The sequence below is a fragment of the Myotis yumanensis genome, unplaced genomic scaffold (genome assembly GCF_028538775.1).
Source record: "Myotis yumanensis isolate MYYU_CA2020_CCGP unplaced genomic scaffold, mMyoYum1.0.hap1 SCAF_10, whole genome shotgun sequence".
Lineage (NCBI taxonomy): Eukaryota > Metazoa > Chordata > Mammalia > Chiroptera > Vespertilionidae > Myotis > Myotis yumanensis.
In genome coordinates this window covers 61,412,314-61,434,053 of record NW_027223761.1, presented here as the reverse complement: position 1 = coordinate 61,434,053, position 21,740 = coordinate 61,412,314, and the positions used below count along the sequence as shown (strand labels likewise).

General features: G+C 44.3%; 1 pseudogene; it reads left to right on the top strand.

Moving 5' to 3' along the window:
- Positions 1-406: 406 nt before the first annotated feature.
- On the top strand, positions 407-20,691 carry LOC139018485 (lysine-specific demethylase 4D-like; annotated as a pseudogene).
- The last annotated feature ends 1,049 nt before the right edge of the window (positions 20,692-21,740 follow it).

Sequence of the window (21,740 nt, the reverse complement as noted above, 5' to 3'; positions counted from 1 at the left end):
TTGTGATGGAATTGCAAACCACAGCCCAGCTGAGATTGGTCCATTTCTTGCTCTGACCTCATAAAGAGCCATTGTGAGGGAATTGCAAACCACACCCCAGCTGTAATTGGTCCATTTCTTAATCTGACCTCATAAGGCGCCACTGTGATGAAATTGCAAACCACTCCTATATAAGACCCTGACCAGGCTGAGGTTTTTGTCCATTATAGCCCAGGAAGATGACTTGTGGAGACCTGTTGCTCTTGGACTCAACTTGTTTTGGCCTTTCTTTTCCTTAATTCTTTTTCCATTTTTCTTTTTATTTATCTTGTTGTTTTACTTATTTTATTTGTTACTCTTTTATGTTTACTTATTTATTGTTTGTTTGTTTCATTTTGTTACTTTTTTGTGTTATTTTGAAGGTGCCATGTTTAATGTCTTTCCAGCCCACTCTCTCTACAAGGAGCACTCTATTGGCAAGTATCTCCTCCTGAAGGTGGTCCTGATGGCAGGCTCCTCCCTATCGCTGGAGCTTTGGGAGGTGGGTAGGTGTGTGTGTGTGTCCCGGGAAGCGGGAGGGGGGGAGCAGGGGGAGGACAGGGGAACAGAACTGCCCATGAGGGGCTCTTGTTGCCTGGTGTGTCTCTGTAGGGAGCTGAACTACAGGAGGGGGCGCTTTGGGGCAGCTGCAGATGCGCACCTCTCCCCACCTGTCCATCAGGGGCCAGTGGGGCAGGCACTTCTCCTTTCTTAGATGTTTTCTCAGGACTTGGTGGCACCCTGTACAGGTTCTCATGCTGCACCTTCAGCATCGCAGGAGTTTCCTGGGCCCCCGCATCGCACCAGGGCAGGTAGTAAACAGAATGCTGGTCTGCCCTCCAAGCCCAGGCCCAGGGCTCCAGGTCACCGCCTCACGGGAAGGTGTTCTCTCAGCCTCCTCTGCCCAAGCTGTCCCTCCTCCAGCCCTGGGGGCCTGCACAAAGCTGCTCAGAGCTTCGTTCTCACCTCTCCACGTCTACAAGGCCCGGGTCTAACCCAAGTAGGGCCACCCAGCCAGCTTCGCCCCCTGCACAGCCCCAGAGCCTGAGCCTGGACCTGGGTCCGCCCAGGAGGCACAGGCCTGGAGGGAAGGCTGGGAAGGGAGAGGGGCTTCAGCTGCAGGCAGCGCCCAGCTGATGGCTGAGCACTTTTCCGGGGACTTGCAGCCTGGTAGCCCCCCCCCCCCCCCCATTGGACCTGCTGCCAAGAGAAGGTGGCTACCTTGTTCCTCGGTGCCAGCGGTGTCTGTCCCCAACTGCCATAGCGTCATCCTCCAGCTGCAAGACCTGCTATGATTTCATACAGATCTGTAGACAGGTATGGAAAAGACATCTGGAAAAATGATAGCATATTAAGGCAAAGATTTCAAAAAAGTCATTTTTTAAATGTCCAGCCATAGGTACCAGAGCGCAGTCCTCCAGGCACACTGTCAAGGTCTCCCATGGTATGGTTCCTGATCTTAGAGCGCCCCCTGTGGAAAAAAACGCTCCTCCTGCCCTGGCTGCACAGGCTTCCTGCCCACAGGTGAGCCTGGGAAGGAAGGGAAAAGGAGAGGGAAGCAGGCAAACCTGGCAGAGGGAGGAGGAACTGACCCCAGGGAGCACCACGTGGGCACACGCTCCCCGGGCAAGCACTTTGCCACACACTGGACATGCATAATCTCATTAAACGCTCACACAGAAAAGAAGCCTCCAGCCCCAATTTACTAACAAAGACTCAGGAGCGAGGTAGGGGGGCTGGGGTCTGCAGGGCAGGAGCTTGACCCAGAAACCAAGGTCCTGTGTATTTTGAAGGAAGGAGTCTGGGGTGAGAATGGGGGAACTTGTGCATCAGGAATCTCTTTAGCAGCAATGCCCTTCCCGGTGGGTCTGTGCCTGAGTGGAGCCTGACTTCCCTATTTCTTCTTGGCAGGGAGCATATCTCAGCATTTGTGAGCCTGAGACCACCTCACCTGTCCCTCTGCCTCCATGCTGAGCTGCCTTCAGGTCCTTGGTCTGGCTTCTGGTTGACCATCCCAGAACCAATTCCGCTTTGAATATTAGGGAGGGCTCCGAAGAGGTGTCTGTGCGTGTCCTCCCAAATAACACCTTGAGGTGTCTGGAGAAGAGGGAGAGAAGCAAGCTCTGATTCCATAATGCCATGATGAAGGAAGACAGAAGATTATGCAGAGGTTACCGCAGGGCTGAGGCTGTTCTCCCCCCCACATGCCCCCCTTCCCCCCCCAACGGTGCCAAACCCCTCTTTGTGAGTGATGGCTACCTTCATGAGCACACACATCCGTGAGGCAGGGTAGCAGAGGCAGGTTTGTTTATGTAGGGGCCAAAGAGAAAAGGTACTTTTTCCGAAGGACCTTGTTGAGTCGGACATGGTAGGAGTCAGTAGCCTTCCTCTCCCTGTTGACCTGGGAGCCGAGGTGACCTGAGCACAGTGCCCATAGAGCTGAGGTCAGTGTTTGAGCTCCCTGTGGCCAACGTAACCCTTCAAAGAAGAAAACTCAATTCCCAAGCCCTGGGCACTCAGAGCCTTGCCTGTCAAATGCAAGACAATGAGTACGGAGTATTGATGAAACCATTCTCCATCTCCCAGAGTCTCCTAAATGCTGGCCCACACTAGAACTTCCTCTCGGAATTTAGAACCAGGACATGTTTAATCCCCTAAGAATAGAGGATAGTGGGAAAGTACACTTCCCTCTCTTAAATGATGTGCACTATGGCAATGTGCTATGTTTCATTTTCACTTTAACTACCTGGAAGCTCCAATCAGATTTTGTGTTAACTGCAATAAACATGTTAATTAACCTTTTGGATAATGTGTTTGTTTACTCCCTTCTTCTTCAATCCCGGTTTCCCTTTTTGATTTCTATTTAACGAGCTTATTATAAATGTCCTTTGTTTAAATTGCCCAAACCCATCTTTAGAAAGAAGTAGAAATTTCAATAAGAGACACAGGCTACCAAAGACACTTTAACGGGGACAGCTGGAGAAGCCAACAAAGACTGCATTTTTGGGGGCCAGAACCCACAGTACAGCAACACAGTCTTCAGATACAGGACAATCTCTGCTTTCCTGCCCTCCCTCTTTCCTGCCACCACCCTCACAAGGACAAAGTGTGGAGGGCATTCTTTAATCTCCTGTCTTCTAATTGGTGAGAGGAAGTGGTGCCACTCATCAGTGCTCTAAGATGGAGAGATTAAATTAGACCTAATGACCAGATCAATGGAGAATTCTGAGTAAGGACCTTTGGGGACTGACTGGTGTGAGGAGGATTATGTTGTTATATTTCCCTGCACTCATCACCATGGCTGAGGCCACAATAGAAAGAGAGACAGGGCACTAACAAGAGTCACGTGTGGATGCTGTTGTGGTGGAGGTGGAGGAGAGAGCAGAAGGGTGGACTAGGGCTTGGTGGAAAAAGCACACAGAGCAAAGTGCAAGGTCAATGCAAAGATGAGGTGGGAGAGAGCACTCAAGAGGATCAAGATATTTGATTCCACTGCCCAAGTAATTAGCCCTCCTAGGCAATCCTGCCTGTTACTTTTCATTAGATCCAGAGAAATCCATTAATCAAATCATAAGTATTATTGATCACAGCCATGTACCCAGTGCTGTGGTGATTTCTGTGTAGAACTTCAAAGAACTAATGAGGTAGTTAGAAAGAAAAGAATAAGATATTTTAAATAATTAACTACCAAACTGCAACTACCTCTGGTCACAGTGGGAAAAGGGAAAATTTAGTTTAAGCCCAAGCAGTGAAAGATGCTTTCATGGAGAGGTGGGAGCTGAATTATATCTTAAAGAAAGTCAAAGGTTGGAAAAGCAAAAGGTGGTAAAAGAGGATGAGAATAAATGAAGAGGTGCGTGGGGTGGCTAGGAAAATTGGAGACACATAATGAAATGTGGGGACAAAGGGAGGAGAAAGTTCAAGAGAGAGAAAAGCCTGAATAGGAGGATGAGAGCATTCTCAGAGAGGCTGGAAGGCTTGGCCAGAGGCCGAAGAAGCCGAGTCCGTGACAGCAAGGTGGGTTGAAGGGAGCCAAATGATATTCTGAGGAGCCTGGATTTGATGCCCCCGTCAGATGGACTCTTCCCCATTCATGACAGACACTGTGAGGTGAAGACGTTCTGAAGTGTGGCTTGAGGGGGAATCAAGAGCACAAAGTAGAAAGCCCAAAATCAGAGACTCTCCGTAGAGGAGTCTACAGTACATTCACGAGGGCCTGCATCTGCAAGAACAATGAGGAAAAAGCAGATCGGAGGGGACATAACAGGACTTGGAATACTAGAAATAAAATGAGGAATGAAGACGAAGAAAAAGTCAAGGAATCCTGCGAAGATTCTGCTCAACTGAGACACTTGATGAAAGTGGCTCCTCTGGGGAAAAGTGAAGTGTTTGGAAAGAAGAAGTGTGGTGACTTCAAGTGGGAATGTGTGCAGTTTGAGGTGATGGGCCAGTCACTGCATTGGGAAAATCCCAGGAGCAGCTGAGATGAGATTGAAATGGCGGAGGCGAGATCAGGGCTGGACAGCACACAGGAGGGATGTACTGGCAGTGACATCCACAAGCCCCGGAAGGGACAAAGATGAAAGGACCAAAGAAGGGTCCTCACAGAAGCCTCACATTGAGGAAGGCAGCATAAAAAAGAAACATCACAGCCGGACAAGGAGCAACCCCAGAAATGGGAGCAGAACCCCCAAAATCTGGTGTACAAAGATCCAAGTAGGAGAAAATATCACAAAGAAGGGAACTGTCCATAGTGCCACACTGCCAAGGTCAGGAATAATGGAGCAGGGGGCAGAAAAGGCTGTTTGTTTTGTAAAAAGACAGATATGTCAATATCATTTGGGAGCGAATGCCAGCCTGTATTTCAACCAAGAGTGGGGTATCAGAAAGTGAAGGCATCTGCAAAGACCATCAGCTTTAGGATTTGCCAGGAAAAAAGAAGCGGGGGGATTAGAGGTGTGAAGCATCAAGCACGGGGCTTTCTAGAGCTGGACATTGCAGCAACGGAGAGACAGAGACTGAGGCCCTGAGAGCGGAGGACCCACAGGCACCTTGTGGAAGCACAATCCCAGCAGAGACACAGGTCCAGAGTTCACAGGAAGCAGTGGTCTCTAAATAAGAGGAAAGAAACACTTCCTTTGAGAAGGAAGGGAACGTCTACTTCAGAGACAGAGCCTTCCTGTGGTGAAATGAGGGTACCTGAGATGGTCACCAAGGTGGCTTGACTCTCCCGCTGCTCTGACATGCCATGTAGCATGAGTGAGAAAGAAAGCTTTGATGGTTTGAGCTACTGAGATTTTCAGATTGTTATTGCAGCATCACCCATCCCTTCCCAAATGAATACAAGGAGAGAGCTGCCTCCTGAGATTGGGACAGCAGGAGGAAGTGGGGTTTTAAGGACAGAAAAGGTATGAAATAATAGCAGGAATGCCTAAGTGATTCAAAAAGATATGCTTTCCCAACATGTGTTCTCAAAATTTCAAACCTATGGAAAAGTTCAGGAACCAGTCTAATAATGCCCACCCACAGGCCCTCCTCCGAGGCTCACCAATTGTCAACATTTTGCCACATCGCATTCTCTCTCTGCGTGTGCAGTGTATGGACACACACCAGCACCTCCTTTCTTCTTTCTTTAAGTCAGTGGTTCTCAACCTTCTGGCCCTTTAAATACAGTTCCTCATGTTGTGACCCAACCATAAAATTATTTTTGTTGCTACTTCGTAACTGCAATGTTGCCACTGTTATGAATCATAATGTAAATATCTGATATGCAGGATGGTCTTAGACGACCCCTGTGAAAGGGTCGTTCGCCCGCCAAAGGGGTCGCGACCCACAGGTTGAGAACCGCTGGCCTAACACAAACCCTCCCCAACCACTGACTGCTCTTCCAAATTCACCTTGAAAGCCTCCTGCCCTATGAAACCTCCCCCTTGAACCGCCCCCCCCCCCCCACCAGAAGACTGGCCACTCCATCCTTTATGGGTCCATATTCCCTGGGCACACATTTTTCACTTGTGAAACTTTCACCTAGTCTTTTTGTTTACATATTCAATCTTATGTACCTTGAAGGTGAGGGCCTTACTTTATGTGTTTCCAGTCCCCAGTGTTTAGCTTAATAAATGGAAACCCTAGATCAGTCAGTTTGGGGTTAAATAAATGAATACTGAAGCCTGAAGAAGACTGGCTACAGTGTGTGGGGAGACAAGGAAGAGGGCAAAGGTCAAGCCCCATGAAGGCTTCCCTTGTGGTGGGAAATCCCAGGAGGGCGCTGAGCTGGCCTGAGGTTCTGGTGCGATGTGATGCCGGGAGCCACACCAGACTGAAGTGGGTGCTCTGACCGTAGGCACAGGAATTCAGGCTTGAGGAGATAAACGGTAGATGGTCACTGTCCATTTTTGTTCTGGAAACTGTAAAAACAACTGGTTTCTGCTTTCTCTCTCGGGCCACAGTTGAACATACTGCTTTCCTAACAAAGGCCGCAGTGCTGGGTGCTTTCCGGAAATGTTTGACTTGGAAATAGCTCAGTTCCCATCTTTCCAACCTCTGCCAAGGCTGGAGCTGAGCCTGCTGCTTTCTGAGGGCTCCCTGGCAGCAGGGTGCATTGGGCGGTGGTGAGCATGCGAACAGGCAGGGCACCCCGGGCTCCCCAGGTCCACCTTAGTAGAGAAGAGGTGCACTCAGAACCGTATTGTAGGGAAGTGGCAGGGATGATAAACAAAGCAAATCTTCACAATCAGAAGCAATGACATTTAATAAAGTGCTTAGGCGGTGAGATGACGTTCCCAGGCTATCTTGCAGTGATTAACGTGGGTGGAAGAAGGCCAGGTCTGCTAGGGGAGGGATGTGGAGGGCCATTCTTTTTTGTGTGTTGGGGGGCAGAGGGGTGGCTGTAATTTCGGGGAAGTGATGTTATTAATTGGTTGTTCTGGCCTTAAAATGGTCTTGACTATTACATAGCTCTCTCTCTGCAGTGTGGTAGAGTGAGGGGGAGGAAGGAGTCTCATGTGAGTGACAGAGGAAGGTACTGCTGCCAAGAGTCCTTTGTTTGCGATACATTAGAGTCTTCCGCATCCCAGACATGCCCTTGTCTTGGCTCAGACGCTGAGGGCACTTCTGGATTCCTTAACTCCCCTTCACTGCCAGTGACCGCACTGTCCTACAGCTTCCTATTGCGGTCCCTGTCTGTGATTCTACGCCAGCGAGACCGCAGGAAAGAAACCCGAGTCCTCATTCTCCCTCTGATTTCTGAGCTCCCTGAAAAAATCGAGGATGATGAAGGAAGATTGGTGAAAGCTTTGTTAAGCATGGCCTCCTATAACCTGTTCAAAGCAGAGACCCTTAGAAAAGTACCATGTCTACAGAATTTGAGAATGAGTAGGAGGCTTAAAATCTTTCTGATCACCCCACTGGTGTGGCTCAGTGGGTGAGGGTCAACCTATGAACCAGGAGATCATGGTTTGATTACTGGTCAAGGCACATGCCTGGGTTGTGAGCTCCATGCTCAGTGAAGGGCTAGCAGGAGGCAGCTGATCAATGATTCTCTCTCATCATTGATGTTTCTCTCTCTCTCCCTTTATTACTGGGCAACCAAATAATGAAGGTGGGGTTGAATCTTATTAGGTGTTTACTAGTATTGAGAAGGCTAGCCAACCAAGAAGCATCAAATCCTGCCTTCCAGTAAGATACAGAGGACAGGCTTATAAAGGGGAAGGGGCTAGCCCTGGGCATCTACAGACGTCAACTATTGTCTTTGGTTATCAGGAGATGAGATGATGTTGATGAGATGATGTTTTGACTCCTGGTGGGTCGGCCTGACCATGCCTATATCAGTTCGGCTTGCTGGATTCACAGCTGAGTCATCTCCTCAATCGCTCTGCACAGGCCTTGGAAAGGAAACTTAAGAAAAACTTGAGAGAAGAAAAATGGCGGAGGCTTAGACGGACGTGTTGGTGCTTTGTCCCAGAGCAGATAAGGGCAAGCAGCTGAAACGGGTAACAAACAGCCCGAACAAGCAGAGGAGATTCAGCTGAGAGACAGTCTGCAGCCAGGAAAGACAGAGAACTCCTAGAAAATGGGGATGGTTAGAGATTGAGGCTGAAACCTCCCCCTGGGCGCCAGCTCAGCGGCAAGGCGAGACCGTGCCATCTTGAGTAGCTGTTATCTGCATCCAGAGATCGGCTACTAACCCGGAGGCAACGGCTCTCAAGCAGTGCGACTACATGAACTCAGAGGAGACCTGTTTCCCTCCACGGAAAGGTTAGACTTCCCCCAAAGGTGCGGTTTGCAATTCAGGTTGGAGCGAGGAACACACACGCGTGCACGGTGGGGGGGTGGGGGGGGGAATCTGTGCCCCCAAAATCCGCGCCCATAGAGGCCAGTGTGACCCGCAAGTGGGAAGGGCTCCCGCAGGGCTGCTGGCAGAAGGTAACACTATAAATAAGCCCATAGTTGGACTGGATGAAAAGAGGCAACCTCAGATTCTCCTAGGTGGCCGGCTACTTGGTGCCAGGGGCCAGAGCGCGCACAGAGACTCCGCGCAGTTCTGGAAGGTGGAGCCCTGCGAGTTCGCACAGCTTCCCAGGCTCTTGTTTACACACTTCCTCTTAAATCTGTGAGTTTGATTGTTGATCCCAGTGCATGTGATTGCCCAGTTGGGGTCGCTAGCTGAGCTTGTAGGGGAAGATTGTTTTTGGGGAGCCTGGGAAACAGAGCTGGGAGTGGTGCCTGGGGAACCAGCTCTGGGCAGAGCTGGTTCAGGTACAATAGAGAACTCCTGGTCAGAGAGAACTTATAGCCTCAGAGGTCAATCCAGACACACTGCCACCCAGAGGTAGAGCCACGAACTGACTCTTCTGTAAATACAGATAAGGCAGTAGGAGGAACCAATACGGCCTGCCTTAAAATCAGGACTGTGGCTTACAACACGGAGGAACAGTGAATCAGAGGGAAATTCAACATTCTCCTGAATTCCGGGCGTGCCAAAAAGAAGAGTAGAAGATCTGAAGCACCTGCATTACTGCACATTTTTATTTTTATTTTTTTAAATTACTTTTTCACCTTTTAACTAAGAAAACATTTTTTTCTTTTCTTTTTTTCCCCCATCACCTGATTTTACCCTTTCAACTACTACATTTTTATTTTTAACTAGTATTATTACCGCTACCATTTTACCATTTTCTAAAGTGTCATTTTATTTTGTCTTTATTTTGGTTTGGGACTAATGTTCTCCATTCTATTTTCATCGTTCCTTTAGCAACATTTTTCTCTACCTCAATTTGCCTCTGTGCTAAACCCTCTTCCCCACTTTTCCTCTTTTGTTGTCCTGTTTCTCTTACCCTACTTCAGCTTTAGATTTTCCCTATTCTTTTTACCCCCTGTCAAAATTTCACCCTACTTATATATCCTACGTCCAATCCCCTGCTCTAAATCCTTATACACCTTTCCCTTATCTTCCTTCACTATCTAAATTTTTTTTCTTCTTCTTCTTTTCTCTCTCTATTCTTTTATTGTTGTTTGCTTGATTGACGAGTATATTGGGGATTTTTTTAGGATTGTTTGTGAGGTTAGTCTGCTTATTCTTTTTATTTTCCTGCCCCTCCCCCCCCCCCCCCCCCCCCGGTTATTTCTGTGCTTCTGTTTTCCCTTGCATCGCTTGATATTATTGGTTGTTTGTAGTTTGTATTCATCTCCAGGAATCTGTTGCTGTAATTTGTTGGTATTAGTGGCGGATCTATAGGAGTTTTCTCCTCATATAGTCTCTTCCCCTTTTATACTTCATTCTCTTTTCTCTCTTACTTTTTTTTTCCTCCTCTTTTTTCCCCTCCCTTTTTCCAATTTCATTTTTGCACTCCTTTTTTTTCCTTTTTTCTTTTTTTCTTTTTTCTCTTCTACCTTTTTCTCTTCTTTCCTCCTTATCTCCCAACTCTCTTAGCTCGGGTGGCCACCTTTATTTGGGGTTAGTAATATCGTAAATACATTAGTGTTCAGTGCCTGGTACGTTGTGCCTTGTTGTGTTGTATTTTGTGCCTTTAAATCAACGCAGCAGATTCAAGCAACAGCGGCCTCCTGATCACCACACGCTCTGTCTGGGGAACAGTTGCTCTGTGTGAAGCCTCCCTCCACCAGCCAGAAGAGCCACCACAGCTGCGAACAGCACCCACCAGAGGCCCTGCTATCAATGGAGGAGCCGCTGCTACCACAACCGCCCAAGGAGCAACCACAGCCCGAGGAGCCACTGCCACCCAGGGAGCAGCCACTGAACGACTCAACAACTAGATATTTCAGTGAGATCAAACATGGGTAGACAAAGAAACCCTCAAAGGAAAGAAAAGGAGGACTCGCCAGAAAAGCAGCTAAGTGAGACAGAGATATGCAACATGAAGGAAAAAGAATTCAGAATAAGGGTCCTAGAGTACATGCACCGGATGTACAAGAAGCAAGAAGAAACAGATGAAAAAATCAACTACTTATGCAAGAAGCTAGAAGAAAGAGATGAAAAAATCAACAACTTAAGTAAGTCCCAAGAAGAAATGAAGAGCGACATAGCTGCAATGAAAAACACCATTGAAAGTATCAACAGTAGACTGGGAGAAGCGGAGGACCGAATTAGTGAATTAGAAGACAAGGAAGCAAAACACACTCAAACTGTACTGCAAATGGAGAAAAAAATTAAAAGACAGGAGGAGAGCCTAAGGCAGCTTTGGGACAACATGAAACAAAACAACATACGAATAATAGGGGTGCCAGAACAACAGAAAGAGGAACAAGGTTTAGAAAACCTATTCGAAGAATTAATATCAGAAAACTTGCCAGAGGTTGGGAAGAAAAAAATCACACAAGCACACAGAGAGTCCCAAACAAGGTGAACCCGAAAAGACCCACACCAAGACACATCATAATTACCATGGCAAATGTTCAGGACAAACAGAGAATCTTAATGGCCGCAAGAGAGAGACGGAAAGTTACATTCAAGGGATCTCCCATTAGATTATCAAATGATTTTTCAACAGAAACACATCAGGCCAGAAAAGAATGGACAGAAATTTACAAAGTGATGCAAAGGACAGGACTGAATCCAAGAATACTCTATCCAGCTAGGCTATCATTCAAATTGAAGGGGAAATAAGAAGCTTTACAGACAAAAAAAAGGCTAAGGGAATTTATCACCACCAAGCCAGCAATGCAAGAAATGCTAAATGGGCCGAAACCGGTTTGGCTCAGTGGATAGAGCATCGGCCTGCAGACTGAAAGGTCCCAGGTTCGATTCCGGTCAAGGGCATGTACCTGGGTTGCGGGCACATCCCCAGTGGGAGATGTGCAAGAGGCAGCTGACCGATGTTTCTCTCTCATTGATGTTTCTAACTCTCTATCTCTCTCCCTTCCTCTCTGTAAAAAATCAATAAAATATATTAAAAAAAAAAAAAAAAGAAATACTAAAGGGACTGGTGTGAAAAGAAGAAAAAAAGCTCAGAAAGAAAACAGCCACAAAAAAAGAAATTGCTACAAACAGTACCTTTCAATAATAACATTAAACATAAAGGGACTAAATGCTCCAACCAAAAGACATCAAGGGGCTGAATGGATTAAAAAAACATGACCCATACATTTGCTGTCTACAAGAGACCCACCTCAGAAGAAGGGACTCACACAGACTGAAAGTGAATGGATGGAAAAATATCTTTCAGGCAAATGGAAATGAAAAGAAAGCTGGGGTGGCAATACTTATATTGGACAAAATAGACCTCAAAGTGAAGGCCATAACCAGAGATAAGGAAGGCCACTTCATAATACTAAAGGGATCAATACAACAAGAAGATATAATCCTGATAAACATATATGCAACCAATACAGGAGCACACAAATACATTAAAAAAAATCTCCTGGAAGATATCAAAGGCGAGATCAACAACAATACAATCATAGTAGAGGACTTTAATACACCACTGACATCACTGGATAAGTCCTCTAGACAAACAATCAGCAAAAATACAGCAATCCTAAATGACTCACTAGAACAGATGGACTTAATTGACATCTCAAGGGCTCATGGGACATATTCAAAAAGAGACCACATATTGGGTCACAAACAGTCTCCCCAAATTCAAGAAGATTGAAATCATACCAAGAATCTTCTCATACCATGATGACATAATATTAGAAATAAAATACAATAAATACAACCCAAAATCCTCAAACACTTAGAAGCTGAATAGCATGTTATTAAATATTGATTGGGTTACCAATGAGATCAAAGAAGAAATTAAAAACATCCTGGAATCTAATGACAATGAAAACACAACAATCCAAAACCTTTGGGACACAATGAAAGCAGTCCTGAGAGGGAAGTTTATAGCTCTACAGGCCTATCTCAAAAAACAAGAAAAAATGGTAATAAATCATCTAAATCTACAGCTCAGCCGAAACCGGTTTGGCTCAGTGGATAGAGCGTCGGCCTGTGGACTGAAAGGTCCCAGGTTCCATTCTGGTCAAGGGCATGTTACCTGGGTTGCGGGCACATTCCCAGTGGGGGATGTGCAGGAGGCAGCTGATCGATGTTTCTCTCTCATCGATGTTTCTAGCTCTCTATTCCTCTCCCTTCCTCTCTGTAAAAAATCAATAAAACATATTAAAAAAAATAAATCTACAGCTCAAAGAATTAGAAAGAGAGCAACAAGAAAACCCCAGAGTGAGCAGAAGGAAGGAGATAATAAAGATTAGAGCAGAAATAAACGAAATAGAGACAAAAAAAAAAATACATAAAACTAATGAAACCAAGAGCTGGTTCTTTGAATGGATAAACAAGATTGATGAAAGTCTAGCCAGACTCACCAAGAAGCAAAGAGAGAGGACCCAAATAAACAAAATCAGAAATGATAGAGGCGAAATAACAACAGAACTCACAGAAATACAAATGATTGTTAAACAACACTACGGACAACTCTACTCCAACAAATTAGACAACCTGGAGGAAATGGACATATTCCTAGAAAAATACAACATTCCAAAACTCAATCAGGAAGAATCTAAAAACCTCAACAGGGCAATAACAATGGTAGAAATTGAAGCAGTCATCAGAAAGCTTCCAGCAAACAAAAGCCCAGGACCAGATGGCTTCACAGGGGAGTTTTACCAAACATTCAAGGAAGAACTAAAACCTATCCTCCTCAGACTACTACAGAAAATTCAAGAGGAAGGAACACTTCCAAGCACATTTTATGAAGCCAGCATCACCCTAATACCAAAACCAGGTAAAGACAACACAATGAAAGACATTTATAGGCCAATATCCCTCATGAACATAGATGCCAAAATCCTCAACAAAATCTTAGCAAATTGGATCCAGCAGTACATCAGAAAGATCATACACCATGACCAAGTAGGTTTTATCCCAGGAATGCAAGTATGATACAATATCCACAAATCAATAAATGTGATACATCACATAAACAAATTTTGAAAGAAAAAAACCACATAGCCATATCAATTGAAGGGGAAAAAGCATTTGACAAAATCCAATACCCATTTTTGATAAAAACTCTAGGCAAGGTGGGAACAGAAGGATCATGCCTCAACATAATAAAAGCCATATATGACAGGCCCACAGCCAACATCATACTCAATGGACAAAAACTAACATCATTTCCCCTAAGAACAGGAACAAGACAGGGATGCCCACTCTCACCACTTCTGTTAGATATAGTACTGGAAATATTAACCATTGCATTTAGAAAAGAAAAAGAAATAAAAGTCATCCAAATTGGAAAAGAAGAAGTAAAACTGTCCTTATTTGCAGAAGACATGATATTATACATAAAAACCCTAAAGACTCCATCAAAAAACTATTAGACTTAATAAATGAATTCAGTAATGTAGTAGGATACAAAATTAACGCCAAGAAATCAATGGCATTTCTATACACCAATAGTGAACTTGCAGAAAGAGAGACTAAAAAAGCAATCCCATTTACCATCGCACCAAAAAAATTAAGCTACCTAGGGATAAACTTAACTAAAGAGGTAAAAGACCTCTACTCAGAAAACTACAGGACGTTGAAAAAAGAGATAGAGGAAGACATAAAGAGATGGAAGAACATACCATGTTCTTGGATTGGTAGAATCAACATCATTAAAATGTCCATACTGCCCAAAGCAATCTATAAATTCAACGCACTTCCCATTAAAATACCAATGTCATATTTCACAGACCTAGAAAGAACTCTCCAAAAATTCATCTGGAATAAAAAACGACCCCAAATAGCTGCAGCGATCCTGAGAAAGAACAAAGTAGGTGGGATCTCAATACCAGATATCAAGCTGTATTACAAAGCCATTGTTCTCAAAACTGCCTGGTACTGGCACAAGAACAGACATATAGATCAATGGAATAGAATAGAGAGCCCAGAAATCAGCCCCAACCAATACGCTCAATTAATATTTGACAAAGGAGGCAAGAACATACAATGGAGTCAAGACAGTCTCTTCAATAAATGGTGTTGGGAAAATTGGACAGATACATGCAAGAAAATGAAACTAGACCACCAACTTACACCATACACAAAAATAAACTCAAAATGGATAAAGGACTTAAATATACAAGGGGAAACCATAAAAATACTAGAAGAATCCAAAGGCAACAAAATCTCAGACATATGCTGAAGCAATTTCTTCACCGATACTGATCCTAGGGCATTGGAAATTAAAGAGAAAATAAACAAATAGGACTCCATCAAAATAAAAAGTTTCTGCACAGCAAAAGAAACCATCAACAAAACAACAAGAAAGCCCACTACATGGGAGAACATATTTGCCAACATTATATCTGATAAGGGCCTAATCTCCAACATTTATAGGGAACTCATACAACTTAACAAAAGGAAGATAAACAATCCAATCAAAAAATGGGCAAAGGACCTAAATAGACACCTTTTAAAAGAGGACATTCAGAAAGCCAAGAGACATATGAAAACATGCTCAAAGTCACTAATCATCCGAGAGATGCAAATCAAAACAACAATGAGGTACCATCTCGCACCTGTCAGAATGGCTATCATCAACAAATCAACAAACAACAAGTGCTGGAGAGGATGTGGAGAAAAAGGAACACTTGTGCACTGCTGGTGGGAATGCAGACTGGTGCAACCACTATGGAAGGCAGTATGGAGTTTCCTCAAAAAACCGGAAATGGAACTCCCATTTGACCCTGTGATCCCACTTCTAGGAATATATCCCAAGAAACCAGAAACACCAATCAGAAAGGATATATGCACCCCTATGTTCATAGCAGCACAATTCACCATAGCTAAGATCTGGAAACAGCCTAAGTGTCCATCAGTAGATGAATGGATTAGAAAACTGTGGTACATCTACACGATGGAATACTATGCTGCTGTAAAAAAGAAGGAACTTTTACCATTTGCAACAGCATGGATGGAACTGGAGAGCATTATGCTAAGTGAAATAAGCCAGCTAATGAAGGAAAAATACAACATGATCTCACTCATTCATGGATAATAAAGACCATTATAAACTTTTGAACAATAATAGATACAGAGGCAGATTTGGCATTCACTGGGGGACGGGGGGGCATGGGTGGTGTCTTAGAACCCCCATGGATAAGGAGGAACTACCGTCACCACTTAGTAAATATCGCAGTCAGTATTCAAATCCAATTTATCAATTAGTGCTATTTCTGTACCTGTCTTATCTTCCCTATGGAAATGAACATTTTTTCAAGACAGTCTAAGTCTTGATTTTTTAAAATTCTCTATTGAAGCTATCTCAATACCATAAACTTCTAATCACTCAATTCATATTTTTTAAAAATACATTTTTATTTATTTCAGAGAGGAAAAGAGAGGAAGAAAAAAAGAAACACCAACTATGAGAGAGAACCATTGATTGGCTGCCTCCAGCATGCCCCACATGGGGGATCAAACCCGCAATCTGTTCATGTGCCCTGACCAGAAATCAAACTGTGACCTCCTGATTCATAGATCAATGCTCAACCACTGAGCCATATTTCATATTTATTTGAATACATGATTAAGTGAAATTATCTAGCTGGAGTTTCTCATCTTTCTCTTTCCTGACTGGAAATATCTCTGGATCCTCATCTTTTGTGGCTTTTAATTTTAAATTTAATTCTATTTTGAATTACAATGAGGAACCATGGGATTGGATTAGAATATGCCTGGTTGAATTAAAATGTTATTGCTATCAGCGTACTCCCTTTTAGGATGGCTCCAAGTGAGAAAGCACTTTCAGGTTAGTGGAAGGTAGGCTATGTATTATTCCATTCTTTTTTTTTTTTCTTGTTAAATGTGAAATTGATAGAAAGAGAGAACTTTCTCTGTTAAAAGTTTAAAGCATTTAGTTTTTAATTGTGGGAACATTTTTTACTTTTACATTAGACGTTGTGATAGATGGAGTTTCCATTTCTCCTAAATTAAAATTGAATATATGTATTTATTTCATTAAAAATAAATATATATATACACATATGCATATACATACATACACATATGCACATATATCTTCAACTAGTTTTGCTATGTTGTCAGGTTGAAAGTTTTAAAGAAAATGTTTTTAAATTGTTGTTTGTTGATATTTAGAGAGACAGAGGGAGAGGGAGATTTGTTGTTCCCCTTATTGATGCACTCATAGGTTGCCTGACCAGAGATTGAACCTGAAACCTTGGTCATATCAGGATGATGCTCTAACCATCTAAGCTACTTGGCCAAGGCTGTTAAAGGAAGATTTTTATGAAGAAAAAAATCTTTTTATTTTATGGGAAACTGAAGTAGTAGACCAGAGTTGGACATAAATGATTTTGGAGGATGTTGACAGATTGGATAGGGATGGTGCTGAGAGAATTCAATTTTTGATGAAACACATAGAGCCAGACCTTCTATCCATGCTGCTTCATTTTGAGGTTGAGTCCAAAGGGAAAGCATATTTTTGAATCTTGGAAAACATTCATGTAAAATTAAGATTTCATATTATTGGACAATTGCCTTTTTATTCCTCTATCCTTTTTAAAAAATTTTTTATTGATACATCTGTGTCCTGATCTCCACATTACCCTCCTTTCCCCCCACTGATGCCCTCACCCCCCTGTTGTCTGTGTCCATTGGTTAGGCATATATCTATATCTATATCTAATCTATATCTATATCTATATCTATCTATATCTATATCTATCTCTCTCTCTCTCTCTCTCTCTCTCTCTATATATATATATATATATATATATATATACACACACACATACAGTGGGGCCTTGATTTACAAGTGTCCCGACTAACGAGTTTTTCAAGATATGAGCCGTCTCTCCGCCAATTTTTTGCTTTGAGTTGCAAGCTAAAATTTGGGTTACTAGCCAGCTTCAGATACCCCACCACTAGTTGGCGCAGCGAACATCACAGTGAATGCCACAACATCAGCCCAGCATCACTTGTCTCATTCGTTCACTTTTGATTTGACATACGAGTAATTTGAGTTATGAGCTCCATCACGGAACTAATTAAACTCGTAAGTCAAGGCCCCACTGTATATATATTTAAATTTATACCATGGAATGTTATGCAGCAGTAAAAAAAGAAGAATCTCTTACCCTTTGAGACAGCATGGAGGGACCTGGAGAGTATCATGTGAAGTGAAATAAGCCAGTCAGAGAAAGACAAGTATCACATGATCTCACTCATATGTGGAATCTAAGTAACAAAATAAACTGATGAACGGAGTGATCCAGAGACATGAAAGCATGGAACAGTGTGTGGAATCTCAGAGGGAAGGAGGGGGAGGATGGATGGGAGGAATCAACCAGGACTTGTATGCATATGTGCATGGCCCATGGACACAGATGAGGCCATGCATATATGAGGTAGTAAGGGCCTGGGGCAGGGGGAGGGCTGGAGGGGGTTACTGGGGGACAAAAGGGGACATATGTAATATTTTCAACAATAAAGAATCATTTTTAAAAAAGAATTAAGGATTGGCAAAAAATGTTCAAAAGAGATTAAAGCAAGACTATTTACATTTAAAATATAGTTCTTTATGGATTTCAGGGAGGAAGGAAGAGGGAGAGAGAGAGACCGAAACATCAATGATGAGAGAGAATCATTGATTGGCTGCCTCCTGCACGCCCCCTACTGGGGATTGAGCCCCCAAGTGGGGCATGTGCCCTTGACAGGAATCGAGCTTGGGACCCTTCAGTCCACAGGCTGATGCTCTACCAGTGGTTCTCAACCTTCCTAATGCCATGACCCTTTAATACAGTTACTCATGTTGTGGTACCCCCCAACCTTAAAATTATTTTCATTGCTACTTCATAACTGTAATTTTGCTAATGTTATGAATCGTAATGTAAATACCCGATATGCTATATTTGTTTTCTGATGGTCGCGACCCACAGGTTGAGAACCTCTAATCCACTGAGCCAAACTTGTTAGGATAAGACTATTTACGTTTAAAGTGGAGTCTAAAATGTTTAAATCTTTACCTTTTTTTTAGTGATTATTATTTTTTATTTTAGTTGCTCAAATTTTCAGTTTATTGAGCCATTTATGGGGTTTTGTGTATTTTCATATTCAGCTTTCAAAGAAATACTTTCACTAAAAGTAGTTTTCTTTAGTGAGATGATAAAACAAGGTTTACTAGCAGTGATAAAGAACATTTTGGAGCATGTGGTTGACCAATTACATTGGACCTGATTGAATAAAATTGTTTTTTCATTCACATCTAACATACTAAGATTTTTTAATGAACTGTCAATGGAAATATCCCATTTGTTTTGTGCAAGAAACTGCTGACTCGTGGATGTACTTTCTGAATGAATTGGCAAGCTGGGAGATATTTTTATAATTGTAGTTGCTAAAGAGTTCTAGTTAGAATTGTTGGTGCTGTGTGACATAGGTGAGATGTTATGTTGTTGTGGTGGTTAATATTTATGTGTTTGATAATAGTAGCTTCATGCAGTTCTCTAGCAACCTTAGCTGTATTCAGAACAGACTTTGGGATTTGGGGAGTTTGGTGCTTATTAATTTAAAACCATAGCATCTGAGGAACATGGCATCTAGACTCTAAGATTTAAAATAATGACATTTCATTCAGTGTGAAAAAATATGTTTCAAAAATACATTGTTTACATGGAATCCACAGACAGAGCAGGCCTAGCTAAGAAACTCAAACTCAGGAGTCCATAGCATTGTAATGTCCACTCCTGTCCAGCAGGTGGCCGGGAGTGGTGTTCCAGGAAAAATCCCCACATTTGGGGGGAAAGCTGAAAGTATCTGACCCAGGCACCTAGGATTTTGAGGATTTGGAGTGAAAATATTTGAAGAAACCTTTATACAACCAAGTTATATCATTAAAAAAATAAATCGGCTGCTGAGACCGGTTTGGCTCGGTGGCTAGAGCGTCGGCCTGCGGACTGAAAGGTCCCAGGTTCGATTCCGGTCAAGGGCATGTACCTGGGTTGCGGGCACATCCCCAGTAGGAGATGTGCAGGAGGCGGCTGATCAATGTTTCTCTCTGATCCATGTTTCTAACTCTCTATCTCTCTCTCTTCCTCTCTGTAAAAAATCAATAAAATATATTTTAAAAAAATCGGTGACTGTATATGTGATAAAAACGCTGGGAACCATTCAGTATCTACTGGAGCAGGAGTGTGGAGTGTCGCTGGTCACTTGGAGGACATGGACCTTTACAGCATCAACTACCTGCACTTCGGGGAGCCCAAAACGTGGTACGCGGTGCCCCCAGAGCACCGCCCGCGCCTGGAGCGCCTGGCCAGGGAGCTTTTCCCGGGCAGCTCTTGGGGCTGCCAGGCCTTCCTGCGGCACAAGGTGGCCTTCATCTCGCCCACTGTCCTCAAGGAGAACGCGGTCCCGTTCAGTCGCATCACTCAGGAGGCTGGAGAGTTCATGGTGACCTTTCCCTATGGCACCATGCTGGCTTCAACTGTGCCGAGGCCATCAACTTTGCCACCCCGCGATGGGTCGACTATGGCAAAGTGGCCTCTCAGTGCAGCTGCGGGGAGGCCCGGGTGAGCTTCTCCATGGATGTGTTCGTGCGCATCCTGCAGCCTGAGCGCTATGAGCTGTGGAAACGTGGGCAGGACCGGACGGTTGTGGACTACGTGGAGCCCAGGGCGCCAGGCAGCCAGGAGCTGAGCGCCTGGTGGGAGGGCCGGGCGGCCTGGAGATCTGCGCTGGGCCTGAGGCACCTCCAGCCCCATCGGGCCACACATACCCCTGGATCAGTGGGCAGGAGTCTTAGGTCCCGCGGCCACCTTGGCAGCCGGACCCTCATGTGCTAGCCATCCCTACGCCCCTCGCTAGGCCAGGGTTCTGCCTCTGCTGCCCAGGCCGTGGCTGCCTCGGCTGCTACGGCCCTCTGCTCCTTAAAGCCTGACCCATCCTCACAGCCAACATCTGCCCAGGATCTCCAGCCAACTGGCACACGTGGTCGCGGTCGCGGTCACGGTCGCGGTGGTGGTCCTGAGAGTGGTCATCGTCCTCGGGAACAGAGGACTCAAGAGTCTATTGTTCAGGCCCCGGCTAAGAGGCGCCGCCTAGTGGGCGCAGTGCGCACAGCTCCGGATCCCCAAGCCCAGCCTGTGCCTGAGGACAAACCCTCCATGGACAGCCCAGCACTGCTGGTCCCAGCATCCTAAGGTGGCTTCTGGGTGCTGCTGTGCTCCCGTCCCCTAAACCCAGGGACGCCCACCTTTGTTCTCCATGTTCTTTTGTGTGGAGATTCATTGAGCCTGGCCACATTTACATCTCAAAGCTGTGAGCAAGTTTGTAAGTCACTGGTCTTGCATGAGAGTTCCCCTGTTGTTGCCTCTGGACAGGCTGAGTCCCTGATATTTAACAAGTTCGCCATAGTTTACTCTTCCTCCAAAACCCTGGAATGTCCTTGGACTCTGCTAACTCCTGTGTGGCCAACTGAGCTTCACCCACTGGACACCCCGTGTCTATGTGCACCTGAAGGTTCTGCTGAGTTTGCCAAAGCTGGATCTACCCCAGACTCCCATCCTCTGGAACAGCTGTGGAGGTTGCCCACCTTCAGAAGAATCTGGGCTTTGGTTCCCCTCCAGTCTCCCTCCTTTTTCTTTTCTTCCTTCCCTCCCCACCCCCTTTCCTGCTAAACCAGGCCCCTTTGACCAATTAGGTCAGCAGATACTCAAAAAACAGTTATGATCTTTCTGAGTCATTGATATGTTTAAAATGCTATCACTAGTATTTGTTCACAAATATATTAAAGGTAACCCATATCTGACATTTTTTCTAATATTGTTCATTCAACCAATTGAGGGTCTGAGGTTATTGTTTACTGCACTTGTCTTAATAATTATATCAAAACATTTTAAGCAAAACATGTTTTTACGGCCTAGTAAAATTGTGTGGAGTTGGTGAATGAAGTTGGGGATGGTTGTTGGGTTCTACTTGACTGCCTGGCTGGGGAATTGGATGTACAGACATTATCTTCAGGATGACTGTGTGGAAATCATTTGGCACTGGGCTGAGCAGTGGTACCCAAGTTGTTGACATGAGCAAGCAGGGGACAAAATTTTTTCACTTCAAGTCTTCTTGTCGTTTGAAAGCTATATGTATGTATATATTTTTATATTTTTATATATTTTATTGATTTCAGAGAGGAAAGGAGAGGGAGAGAGAGATAGAAACATCAATGATGAGAGAGAATCATTGATCAGCTGTC